At 48.0% G+C, this 13,703-nt stretch overlaps 1 long non-coding RNA gene across 1 annotated transcript in view; it reads left to right on the top strand.

The window, feature by feature from the left end:
- LOC134956740 (uncharacterized) overlaps positions 1-562 on the top strand; it is a 99,416-nt gene extending 98,854 nt beyond the window's left edge. The window contains exon 3 of the long non-coding RNA XR_010186137.1: positions 444-562. This is a non-coding gene — a long non-coding RNA (uncharacterized LOC134956740). The remainder of the gene's footprint in view (positions 1-443) is intronic.
- The last annotated feature ends 13,141 nt before the right edge of the window (positions 563-13,703 follow it).

The following is a 13,703-nucleotide window of genomic DNA, read 5'->3' on the forward strand; positions in this document are numbered from 1 at the left end:
ACTAAAAGTGGCCCTGTAAAATTGTGTAGAAGTGGTCCGACATGGGCAGCACAAGAATAATAACATACAGTTTAGCCAATGCAGCATCACTGGATGGCAGAGTTGCTGTACTGCCGATATGGAATAACAGAATGAATGGGGAAAATGCAGTGTACTAAGTGCGGTGCCCTGCCTGTCATGCGGGGGGTGGGGCCACATGATGACACACAAAACAGGCCCCATAGACACGTCGGCCAACCAGGAATATTCCTGGTGAGCCCTATGGCCAATCTGCCCCTGTATACAAGTACCGGGAATTAAATATTTTGCACAGAAACAAATTAGAATTCATTCATTGTATAGTATTATTTATCTCTCCATTACTTGGTTCTGAAAAAACCCATAAACTTGCTGATACTTGTCTCGGCTTGTCTTGTACTGAGGTATACTGTACTCTTTTCTAGATATTGATGCTTCTAAGAACTTGAGCTGGACTCCGCCTATTGTGCGGATGGATGGTTACATACTTACCTATGAGGATGAAAACCATATGGCAAGTGTCATGTAATGTACATACCTGTAATCAGTGAGACAATATTGATTTAAAGCTTTTTTTTCCCCATTCAAATATTGTTATTGAGGTAATTTGCTGTCCAGCTTGTATATTTCAACATACTGTACACACGGGTGTGGTATGGCTGACCACCGGTCACTTCTGCCTCAGTCACCCACTATCACCCTGTCACCCCTGCCTCAGTCACTGACTATCACCCTATCACCCCTGCCTCATTCACCCATTATCTCCCTATCTCCCCTGCCTCAGTCACCCACTTTCACCCTCTCACCCCTGCATCATTCACCCACTATCTCCCTATCACCACTGCCTTAGTCACCCACTATCTCCCTTAGCTTAGTCTCCCAGTATCTCCCTATCACCACTGCCTCAGTCACCAACTATCTCCCTATCACCACTGCCTTAGTCACCGACTCTCTACCAGTCACCCCTGCCTCAGTCACCCACTATCTACCAGTCACCACTGCCTCAGTCACCCACTATCTCCATGTCACCCCTGTGTCCCCAGTTACCTACTATTTCCCTGTCACCCACTATCACCCTGTACCCTTGTGAGTACAACTGTGTGGCCACGCCCCTATCTTGTGAGATCACACCCCTTTTGTGGCTGTCCCTTTTAAGTTTATCTCATCAAGGGTCGCCAAAATGTTTGCTTACCCCCCCAAAAAAAGGTTGGGCTGGCCCTTAGGGTGTATCTAGAGTGCCATGCTATTCTGAGTTGTGCGTATGGGGTTGGAAGCCTGTTTCTCACTGATCTCTTGCGCCTAGCATGGGGCGGGTGCATGTGCCCTTACTAATTATGGCAGTTGTGGTGGTGGATGGTAAAACAGTGAACTGAGCGGCTTCCTGCTTGAAGCCATACATATCATTGTATTTTCCCTGCAGAAACTGGAATTAGCATAAGGTAGTAAATCTGGATATAGCGCCATCATGCAAATACAGCCCCTTTGTGTCCGGCACCACTGTGTGTAGTGTGACCAGTACAGAAACTCTTATATACCATTCCCACCATAGGAGGAGGAGATAAACACAGGAGGTCATTTAAAAGAACTGGTGCTGGTGATCGAATGTTTTTGCACTTAGGACCTTATTCAGAGATGAACGCTGCATACGCAGTCAGATCTGCGTTCATCTCCTCACGTGCTGGTTGCCGCCCAGCACAGAGTAAAGCCACCCAACATGTGTGAGGCCATTTCCCGATGCGTCCGCAGTTAGATTGCGGACGCATTGGAACTAAGTGCTAGGGAATATAGATTGTAAGCTCCACTGGGGCAGGGACTGATGTGAATGGACAATTATTCTCTGTAAAGCGCTGCGGAATATGTGTGCGCTATATAAATAACTGGTAATAATAATAATAAGGTTGACCCCTGGCAGCACTGTCAGGCAGTCGGCCACCATATTTTTAATCGGAGTAGCTGCGTGTGACGTCACAGCCACTCCGAAAACGGTCCCGGTCCGCCCTCTGTTCATCCCGCCACCCCCCAATGCCACTTCGCCGCCCCCCAAATGCCCAGCACTGTCAATCAATTGCGACCACAATGTGTGGGGTTGCGCAGCTGTTGCACATGCGCAGTTTGCCTCCATCAGCAAACTGTGCTGCGGGCTGCACCAGCGGCAGGGTCTCAATGACCCTCTTAGTTTATTAACAGCCCCTGCAGCAAGCGTTATATGCTGGCTCTTGAAACTGCACTGAAGCAGCAGTAACTTTAGTACCATTCACTGTGTGTAGGAAAAAGCCCTGGCTTAGACATAAACACATTATTTTGTGTTGTACTTAACCCCCAATGGTTTTATTTTCGAATCTAAAACCTGGTTAATGTACAGTAATATACAAATATGATTGAGCAAAACATGTTACAGTGCATCTAAAACTGTGTAATAAGGGTAATTACAGCAATGCCAGATGGAGGAATACAAGCGTGGTTTGTATACTAAAGCTTTGATATCTACTTAATGATCTCTGAGGTTGTGCATTTCAACACTGATCGCTAAAAATACTCTGATCAGACCTTTGCAGGGCTGTAATCTATGGTAGCTAAAGCAGCCTGTCGCTTATCTTTCTGTTGGGAACGACACGGCCGTATGCAATGTGTAGGCAAACCAGGGAAGTGCCTATCCCAACACTGGCCCTCATTCCGAGTTGTTTGCTCACTAGCTGCTTTCAGCAGCATTGCACACGCAGTGGCGGTTCTTGCCACGGGCAAGCGGTACTTTTGCCCGGGGCGCCGCCTTCCGGAGGGCGCCGGCGCCATCCGGAGGGCGCCGCACCAGGGCAAGATCCGCCACTGTGCCCCCCGCAGTGCCCTGCTGTGCCCCCCCCGCTTTGAAGGGAACCAGACGCGTAGCGTCTAGTTTCCCTTCATTGAGAAGACCTTAGTTGTGCGGTACGCGATGACGTCATCGCGCACCGCACAGCAAAGGTCCTCTCCATGAAGGGAAACTAGACGCTACGGTCTAGTTTCCCTTCATGTAGAGGACCTTTGCTGTGTGATGCGCGATGACGTCATCACGCACCGCACAGCATAGTGGCACAGACACTAGGGGTCATAATTGACCTCTAGTGTCTATGCTGTTCTATGGGAGAGACGTAATAACGTCTCTCCCATAGATCGAAGAGAAGAGAGGAGAGGAGAAGAGCGGCGCCGCCGGCAGAGGGGGTCTGCAGCGGTCTGGATCAGGAACGGGGATGGTAAGTATACTTTTTTTTTATTTCATTTTTTCTTTCAGCGTCGTGACCACGCCCCCATTTGAAGCCACGCCCCTATATTTTGCCCGGGGCGCCACAAAGCTAAGAACCGGCCCTGTGCACACGCTAGGCCGCCGCCCTCTGGGAGTATATCTTATTTTAGCAGAATTGCGAACGAAAGATTAGCAAAATTGCTACTAAATAATTCTTTGCAGTTTCTGAGTAGCTCCAGACCTACTCACAGATTGCGATCAGCTCAGTCCGTTTAGTTCCTGGTTTGACGTCACAAACACGCCCTGCGTTCGGCCAGCCACTCCCCCGTTTCTCCAGACACTCCCGCGTTTTTTAGCACACTCCCGGAAAACGCTCAGTTACCACCCAGAAACGCCCCTTTTCTGTCAATCACACACCGATCAGCAGTGCGACTGAAAAGCGCCGCTGAAGCCACAGCAAAACTGCGAAGTTTTCAGTAAAATAACTAAGCGCATGCGCGCTGCGTACCATGCGCATGCGCATTTAGCAGCAAATAGCATCATAGCGAAAATCGGCAACGAGCGAACAACTCGGAATGACCCCCACTGTGTAGGGGCTAAAACAGACTTGCATGTTTGTGGTGCATAGTTACACAGAGGCACTAACAGGGCTGCTATCAGAAATTGTGGGTCTTGGGACTGTCAAAATAGGCAGCCCCCCTCCCCCCAAAAAATAAAAAAATAAATGTTTTTTAAAATATATATATATATATATATATATATATATATTATATATATATATATGTTATATAGAAACACAGGTACATGTATAGTGCTTACCTCCGTGCTCAACTGTAGAACAATTTTTGTATAAAACATACATTTTACCACAAATTACTAAAATGTCCAATATTTTAGTCAATACCACTCAAGGTAAAACCTGATGTGGATACACCAGAGTCCAGTTATATATATTAGGACCGCTGCTCCCCTCTCACATGAAGCCTGGAATTCCTCAGGTGATTATTTCTGTGAACAGAGAAAAGAGAAGGGGTGCTCCATAGTGCATAAACGTTTTATTTTCTAAAAAACATTCAAGGTACTGCTAATCATAGGTGTGCGCAGGGGGGGTGCCTAGTGCGCACAGGCACCCCCTAATGTCTGGCACCCCGATCTCACATGCCTGATGCAGCGATTGCCAAGCAGGCTGATTACTGTCCCCTCTGCGCTGCACCCTGCAGGACTGCATTACTGACCGGACGCTTTGGTTAATCAAGGGTGCCACTGCCCCTGGCTTTCAAATTCCCAGCTACACCTCCATGTATAAAAACAGTGTGATGTGATGTGATTACGTCATGCTGCTCGCACGTCCATCCGTCACACGCCCGCCTCTCTCCTTCTATGCTATGCCAACGCCAGCCACTGATGAGGAGCAGCATGCAGCCAGAGTTCCTCTTAGGAAGACAAATTCAATACTGGCAGATGGCCGGCAGCAGCTTTGACACGTCACTCGTTTTTCCAGCAGCAGCAGTACTAGTCTGTGACTGTCAGTGTCAGTGAGTGACTGACTTGTAAGCTGCTGCAGCTTGCAGGGGAAAGAGAGGGGGAGCCAGACCAGGTTGAGGAGGAGCACTGTAATTGCATGAGTGCCATCAGGGGTGTTTGGTGCACACCACAACATCTGACAATGAATCTGCTTTATTAGGATTGGTACAAAGGTGGATATTTTATATGCGTTGACCATCAATAGATGGTGCTAGACACGCCCAAAAGGCGGTGCTAGACACACCCCTCCGACGGTGCACTCCCTAATAAAATGTGCTGCGCACGCCAGTGCTGCTAATAAAAGTAGTGGTGTAAACCCATACCAAATTGTAACCAGAGTGGGCTAGTTACCACATGATATAAAGCAAACCGGCACCTCCGCTACACGGGAAGACGGACTTCAAATCTCCTGCCGCTGACCACACAAGGGGATCGCTGCAAGCCGGATCACGGACACCGGTGAAGCCGGGGGGGGGGGGGGGGGGGCACACGGAAGCCAGGGATGGTGATGTCACAGAGATCCGCCCTAACGTGTTTCGTCAATAGACTTCATCAGAGGGCATAGACTCGAACAATAAGAAACAGCTGTCTGGCATATTGTTAATTACGTGCTGCTCAGCCAAAGGCACACTACTAAATTTGTTAAAAACCAGATGGATCTATACATATATAAATGGATGTAAGAATATGACAATAGTACCATATTGTCATTATTTAATTTTACCGCAGCCAACCATTATTTATATTCCGTTCACAATCTATAGACGCATATACATACAATAATACAAATACATAAAAATCCATTAAAACAGTAATAAAATGTGCCGATATTAATTTTAGACATTATACACCCATCATATATTATATACAAGCTATGAAGAGTTTTCCATAAAATGTATGATATACAGATACATTTTTGTTACTCATATATAAACACTCTAAGTAGACAATCGATACAAGATAACAAGTCAGTGGGGGCATAATAAAAACAGAGTGATCGCTACAACTTAATTTAATCCCTTTGTTGTCAGGGTATTAAGCGCTAAGATCCAATATGTTTCTCGTTTAGTTAATGCTTTTTCGCAATCACCCCCTTTTCCCCACTCCAACATGTTCAATACCTTTAAATTTCAAAAGGTCAGGGTCGCTTTTATGACACTCTTGGGAGTGGCGTGGTATACTGTGATTTTGAACATGATTTTTGATGTTGCGGAGATGTTCTAATATACAAATTTTTAAGGCTCTCTTAGTCTTGCCTATATATAAGTAACCACAGGGGCAAGTCAGCTGGTAAACCACAAAAGTTAGTAAAACTTTAATACTAAAAGACTTTTTACCATCACTACTAATAAACGATTGATTTTTGCTAATTTATTAAAAAGAAAAAACTAAGAAATCACACGTACATAAGTATTCACAGCCTTTGCTCAATACTTTGTTGGTGTACCTTTGGCAGCAATTACAGCTTGAAGTCTTTTTGAATATGATGCCACAAGCTTGGCACACCTATCTTTGTGCAGTTTCGCCCATTCCTCTTTGCAGCACCTCTCAAGCTCCATCAGGGAAGCGTGGTGCACAGCCATTTTCAGATCTCTCCTGAGATGTTCAATCGGATTCAAGTCTGGGCTCTGGCTGGGCCACTTAAGGACATTCACAGAAGCCACTCCTTTGATCTCTTGGCTGTGTGCTTAGGGTCGTTGTCCTGCTGAAAGATGAACTGTCACCCCAGTCTGAGGTCAAGAGCGCTCTGGAGCAGGTTTTCATCCAGGCTATCTCTGTACATTGCTGCATTCCCTCTATCCTGACTCGTCTCCCAGTTCCTGCTGATGAAAAACATCCCCACAGCATGATGCTGCCACCACCATGCTTCACTGTAGGGATGGCACTGGCCTGGTGAAGAGTGGTGCCTGGTTTACTCCAAACATGATGCCTGGCATTCACGCCAAAGTGTTCAATCTTTTGTCTCATCATACAAGATAATTTTGTTTCTCATGGTTTGAGAGTCCTTCAGGTGCATTTGGGCAAACTCCAGGAGGGCTGCCATGTGCTTTTTACTAAGGAGTGGCTTCTGTCTGGCCACTCTAGCATACAGGGAGGAATGCTGTAGCTCTGACAGAGTGACCATCGGGTTCTTGGTTACCTCCCTGACTAGGGCCCATCTTCCCCGATCGCTCAGTTTAGATGGCCAGCCAGCTCTAGGAAGAGTCCTGGTGGTTTCGAACGTCTTCCATTTATGGAATGGATGATGGAGGCCACTGTGCTCATTGGGACCTTCAAAGCAGTAGATATTTTCTGTACCCTTCCCCAGATTTGTGCCTCGAGACAATCCTGTCTCGGAGGTCTACAGACAATTCCTATGACTTCATGCTTGGTTTGTGCTCAGAGATGCACTGTCAAGTGTGGGACCTTATATAGACAGGTGTGTGCCTTTCCAAATCATGTCCAATCAACTGAATTTACCACAGGTGGACTCCAATTAAGCTGTAGAAACATCTCAAGGATGAGCAGTGGAAACAGGATGCACCTGGGCTCAATTTTGAGCTTCAAGGTAAAGGCTGTCTATACTTATGTACATGTGTTTTCCTTGTTTTTTTATTTTTAATAAATTATCAAAAATCTAAAAAAAAAAGTTCACGTTGTCATTATGGGGTATTGGGGGTCATTCCGAGTTGATCGCTACCTGCCGTTGTTCGCAGCACAGCGATCAGGCTAAAAATCGGCATTTCAGCGCATGCGTATGCCCCGCAATGTGCACGCGCGACGTACAGGTAGAAAGCCCATTGTGGTTGTGCACAGGTTCTAGCAAAGTTGTCAGTCGCACTGACGGCTGCAGGAAGATTTACAGGAAGGGGGCGTTTCTGGGTGTCAACTGACTGTTTTCAGGGAGTGTTTGCAAAAACGCAGGCGTGTCTAAAAAAACGCAGGTGTGGCTGGGCGTTCGCTGGGCGGGTGTATGACGTCAAATCCGAACACGAATAGGCTGAAGTCATTGCAAGCGCTTAGTAGGTTCAGAGTTACTCACAAACTATACAAACTGTTTTTGCAGAGCTCGGCTGCACAAGCATTCACACTTCTGCTAAGCTAAAATACACTCCCCAGTGTGCGGCGGCATAGTGTTTGCACGGCTGCTAAAACTAGCTAGCGAGCGATCAACTTGGAATGACCCCCATTGTGTGTAGAATTCTGAGGGGAAAAATACAATTAAATTAAAAATTACTATGCACATAAGGAGCAACACCATATGCCCCTTGCACCATATTAAGGGGTACATTTACTAAGCAGTGATAAGAGCGGAGAAGTGAGCCAGTGGAGAAGTTGCCCATGGCAACCAATCAGCACTGAAGTAACATCTATAATTTGCATACTATAAAATGATACAGAGTTGCGGATTGGTTGATGGGGACATTTATCCACTGGCTCACTTCTCCGTTCTTATCACTGCTTAGTAAATGTACCCCTAAGTCCCCACAGTAATGCCCCTTACACCATATTATGGCCCCACAGTAATGCCCCTGTCACCATATTATGCCCCACACAGTAATGCCCCTCAAACTATATTATGCCCCCACATTAATGCTGCCAGTACCTGCTCATTGTCAGGGGACTATATTAAGGCGCTTTGGCTGTGTTGTGCAGCCCAGCCCTGACCTGCATATGGATTTCATTGGCTCTTGCTGTCTGAGTAGGACCCAACCAGTGGCTCTTGAGCCTCATGCGGCTCTTTCTTTATTCAAATGTGGCTCCCAGACACGCAGCAGCACTACGGGGACTGTGAACTGAGGGAGCCAGATACTAGAGGTGAGACACTCACCAGCAAACAGTGGATACATTAGGGGCTGCTGCAATGGCATGAGTTGCGAGGGGCTGTAGTGACACATGAGTGTGGGCTGGAGTGACACAAGGGGTAACTGACTAGAATAACACAGGAGGGTCCTGGCAGGAGTGACACATGAGGGAGCTGACTGGAGGGACACAAGAGGATGCTGGCAGTAGTGACACATGGGGGAGCTGGCTAGAGTGACACAGGAGGGTGTTGGCAGGAGTAACACACAGGGAGCTGGCTGGAGTAACATAGGAGGGCTGTAGCAGGAGTGGCACATGGAGGAGCTGGCTGGAGTGACACAGCAGGTTGCTGGCTGGAGTGACACATGGGAGAGCTGGCTAGAGTGACACAGGAGGGTGTTGGCAGGAGTAACACACAGGGAGCTGGCTGGAGTAACATAGGAGGGCTGTAGCAGGAGTGGCACATGGAGGAGCTGGCTGGAGTGACACAGCAGGTTGCTAGCTGGAGTGACACATGGGAGAGCTGGTTGGAGTGACACAGGATGGTGCTGGCAGGAGTGACTCTTCGGGAGCTGGCTGAAGTGACATACAGTAGGAGTGTGATAGCAGGAGTGACACATGGGGGAGCTGGCTGGAGTGACAGGAGGGTGTTGGCTGGAGTGACACATGGGGGAGCAGAAGTGCATTATGTGAACCTACCTTTTTCAATTATTTATGTGGAAGTTAATTTTTCAATGTATTTTATGTTGGTTCTGGCTTTAAAAATTGTATTTTATGTGGTTCTGGATTTTCCAATGTATTTTATACCAGGGGCATGGTCTAGCAGGCACAGGGCTACATCCCATTTTTACATGTGCACATTCGGATCGATGTTGGCTCTTTGACGTGCCTAACAACATTTTTTTGTCTCTTTGTCTCTGAATGGTTGGCCACCCCTGGAGTAGGTGCTTTGGACCACCTGTAAGTTACACTAACCTGTGTTCTTTGCGTGCTCCTCTTATCTGCCATTGGCTGGCATGGTGTTTATATTATATTTAACTATTTTACTTACAATATGCTTATGTTATAGTGACATCGGTGGACTTGTTTAGCTGAGTAGTAATGTTGGCTACTCATTTCCTGATATTGTGAATATGTGGTCAGGGGGGATTTGATATATATTTTGCCCTTTGATTTGAGCTTTACTATTTGTTTGTTTCCTTGCTGTATATTGTATAGGAACTAAGTTGATACATGAATTCCTCCTATGCATTGGGTTGCGGATCCTCATTTTTTAATTTAGTGAGTGATTTTCCTGTTTATGTTTCCCTCTTTGTGTGTCCTTTATATTAGGGTACGCGGGTTCTGACCATTTTACTCCTCCTGTCTATCCTGTTTAAATTACATCTAGATCACTTTTATATGTGGTGTTCACCTCCTGGTAGAACTTGACACTTGTTACGGTTCGATTGTGGGACACACTCACATGGGCATATTGGTGGTCCACTTGTGGGCCCGTGAGACATTGTTCATATAATTTTGCTCTTGTTTTGTCTTTTCATTTTTTGTATAGTATGACTATCCACATGGATGGAAGTAGGCTTGTCTTGCTAAAGATTCACAATATGAATCGAAACGTTGACACCTGTGGAGCCACTATGTTGATCATTAAAAATTGCTAAACCTTTATGGACTTTGCTTTATTTCGAGAGTGCCCCCCCCCCCCCCTGACGAAGGAATTGTTCTATATGTGTGAACCCACTTTATCGTGGAATTTCACTGGGTGCACCCCACCGATGTTGCATGCTTGATGAGAGTGCATGACATATGTATATATATATGTATATATAGATAGATAGATAGATAGATAGATATAGATATATATGTATAAAAATTAGATTAAAAATTACTATAATTACTATGCACATAAGGAGCAACACCATATTATTCCCCTTGCACCATATTAAGTCCCCACAGTACTGCCCCTTACACCATATTATGGCCCCACAGTTATGCCCCTGTCACCATATTATGGCCCCACAGTTGTGCGCCTGTCACCATATTATGCCCCACACAGTAATGCCCCTCAAACTATATTATGCCCTCACATTAATGCTGCCAGTACCTGCTCATTGTCAGGGGATTTCCCCACCCGGCCGCTGCTGCAGGTCTAGCCTCCGCTCGTGCCTGCATGCCTCTATTGAAAACGTTCTTCCCAAAATGTTCGCCGCCTCAGAGGAGACAGTTGTTAAAGATACTAGAGAAGACCATTTTGGGAGGGACATTTTAAATAGAGTGTGGCGGAGTGCGGATGGACAGGGAAGAACGGGGACAGAGGGTGGAGGGCAGGCGGTGGCAGGCAGACAGCGTTATGATTGGCCAGGGCCCTTCCTTCTCTGACAGAGAGGCCGGGCCCGGGTCAGCTGTGCCCCCAGCACCCCCCAGATGGTGGCCCTGGGCACTAATGTAATGCTTTTATTGCCCAAATTTAACTTTATTTGTACTTTGCATTAGAGATGAGCGGGTTCGGTTCTCCGAGATCTGAACCCCCCCGAACTTCACCTATTTTACACTGTTCCGAGGCAGCCTCGGATCTTCCCGCCTAGCTTGGTTAACCCAAACGCGCCCGAATGTCATCATCCCGCTGTCGGATTCTCGCGAGATTCGTATTCTATATAAAGAGCCGCGCGTCGCCGCCATTTTCACTCGTGCATTGGAGATTGAACGGAGAGGACGTGGCTGCGTTCTATCCCTGAAAAGCTCCATAATCTGTGCTCAGTGTGCTGCAAATATCTGTGCTCAGTGTGCTGAAAATATCTACGTTCTCTGCCTGAAAACGCTCCATATCTGTGCTCAGTGTGCTTTATTGTGGGGACTGGGGACCACCAGTATAATAGTAGTACAGTACAGTAGGCCATCGCTGTATCTTGCAGCTCTGTGTCACTGCAAGTATCCATTCCATATCTGTGCTGCATTATTGTGAGCAGTATATATAGTATTACAGTGCAGCATTTTGGTGACCAACAGTATATAGTTGTACAATAGGCCATTGCTGTATCTTGCAGCTCTGTGTCACTGCAAGTATCCATTCCATATCTGTGCTCAGGGCCGGCGCTTCCATTAGGCAGCTTTAGGCAGCTGCCTATGGGCGTCGGGACCTGAAGGGCGGCCCGCTGGGGCTGCCTGAGGGAAAAATTAAGGTCTTCTTCTAGACACACGGTGATGGCAGGAACTGATCTCTGAGATCTGTTCTGTTCAGCAATTTACACCCGTAGTCTGACGAGTGTGCGGCGTGCGCCCGCCCATCTCTTTTGCCAGAGGGGACATCAGTGTGTCAGCGTGCGTAGGTCAGCTGGTCCCCCATGTGCTCCATACACCACCGTGACCTGATGCCGCCCACCCCCCCAGTACCTGGCGCTCCTCCACCCCTGTTCCGAGGACAGGCTGGACAGCCACTTCCGCTGGGACCCCCCTGCATGATAGCCGTTCTGATGGATCCCTGCAGCTCTTCAGGCAGCAAGGAAGCAGGGGCACCAGCAGGAGACCCATGTACAGCAGAGATCCCCTGAGCAGCACCATGTGGACATATGGTGAGTCAGAGTATGATTATGGCAGTGCCGGCGTTTCTTCCCCGGCAGCTGGAGCCTGGCATGGTGGCGGCACTGCTGAGGCGCTGTAGTGCCAGCGTGCTGTGTGTTTGTGCAGGGCCGGATTATAGGACAGACAGGGTGGTCATCCAGGGGACCCCACAATGCGACAAATATCGGCGATCGGGACAACTCGAGTCATACTTGCCTACCTGACCCCCTCCATGAGGGAGAAAATGGTCTGTTCCTGGACTTTCCTGGTAATGTATGATTGCCATCACCTGTGGTGAGCTAGTTATTTGATAAGAAAGGTGTTTCGCCACAGGTGATGGCAATCATACATTACCAGGAAAGTCCAGGAACAGAGCATTTTCTCCCTCATGGAGAGGGTCAGGTAGGCAAGTATGACTCGAGTCCACCTGGCCAGCTCCTGGCAGCAGGGGACTGCATTGCCGCGATTCGCGGGTGGGAAGGGGGCGGGGCCTAATGCCGTGAAGTGCCCGCCCCCATCAGAGACCTGTGCTGATGCCTAGCAAGGCTGGAACAGGTAGTGTGTCTCTCCCCACCCCTCCTCCCTCTCTATCTCTCCCCCCTCTGTCTCTCCCCACCCCTCCTCCCTCTCTATCTCTCCCCCTCTCTGTCTCTCCCCACCCCTCCTCCCTCTCTATCTCTCCCCCTCTCTGTCTCTCCCCACCCCTCCTCCCTCTCTAACTCTCCCCCTCTGTCTCTCCCCACCCCTCCTCCCTCTCTATCTCTCCCCTCTCTCTCTCCCTCTCTCTCTCCCCCTCTCTATCTTTCCTCTCTCTACCTCTCCCACCTCTCTCTATCCCCCCTCCTCTCTCTCTCTCTCCCCTCCTCTCTCTCTCTCTCTCCCCTCCATCCCATCCCTCTCTTTCTCTCCCTGATGTGCTCTCTCTCTTATGCTCTCTCCCACTCATTACTCTACCCTCTCTCTGTGTCTCCCCTCTCTCTTTCCCTCTTTCTCCTCTCAGTCTGTCCCTCTCTATATCACTTTCTCTCCCTGACACTCTCTCCCTGTCTTTTTCTCCCCGTGTCCATCTTGCTCCCTCCCTGACACCCCCGATCTCTCCCACTTGCTCCCCTCCCTCTTTGTCTCTCTCCCCTCTCTCTTTCCTTCTTTCTCTCGCTGATACTCTATCTCTCTCCTTGACACCATCTGTCTCTCACTCTAGCACGCTCCCCCCTCCCTCTTACTGGCTCTCCCCTCTCTCTCCCTGACACCCTCTGTCTTTCTCCCGCTCACTCCCTCTCCCTTTCCCTCTCTGCCTGACACCGTCTCTTTCCCTCCTTTATCTCCCCCTCACTCTCCCTCCCCTCTCATCCTTCTTTCTTTCCTTCTCTCTCTCTCTCTCTCTCTCTCTCTCTCTCCCTAACACCCTCTCTCTCTCCCTAACACCCTCTCTCTTGCTCTCCACTCTCTCTCATTCTCTCTCTTTCCCTGTCACCCTCTCTCTCTCGACAGAAAAAGCAGAGAAAGAAACTGTCTTGTTGTGGCACGCCTTGTCTATGAAAAAATGGAATTAGTTCAAACTTAACTTTTATTAGTTCTAATTAGAATAGATATATACGATAGC

This window comes from Pseudophryne corroboree, chromosome 9 (assembly GCF_028390025.1).
Source record: "Pseudophryne corroboree isolate aPseCor3 chromosome 9, aPseCor3.hap2, whole genome shotgun sequence".
Classification (NCBI taxonomy): domain Eukaryota; kingdom Metazoa; phylum Chordata; class Amphibia; order Anura; family Myobatrachidae; genus Pseudophryne; species Pseudophryne corroboree.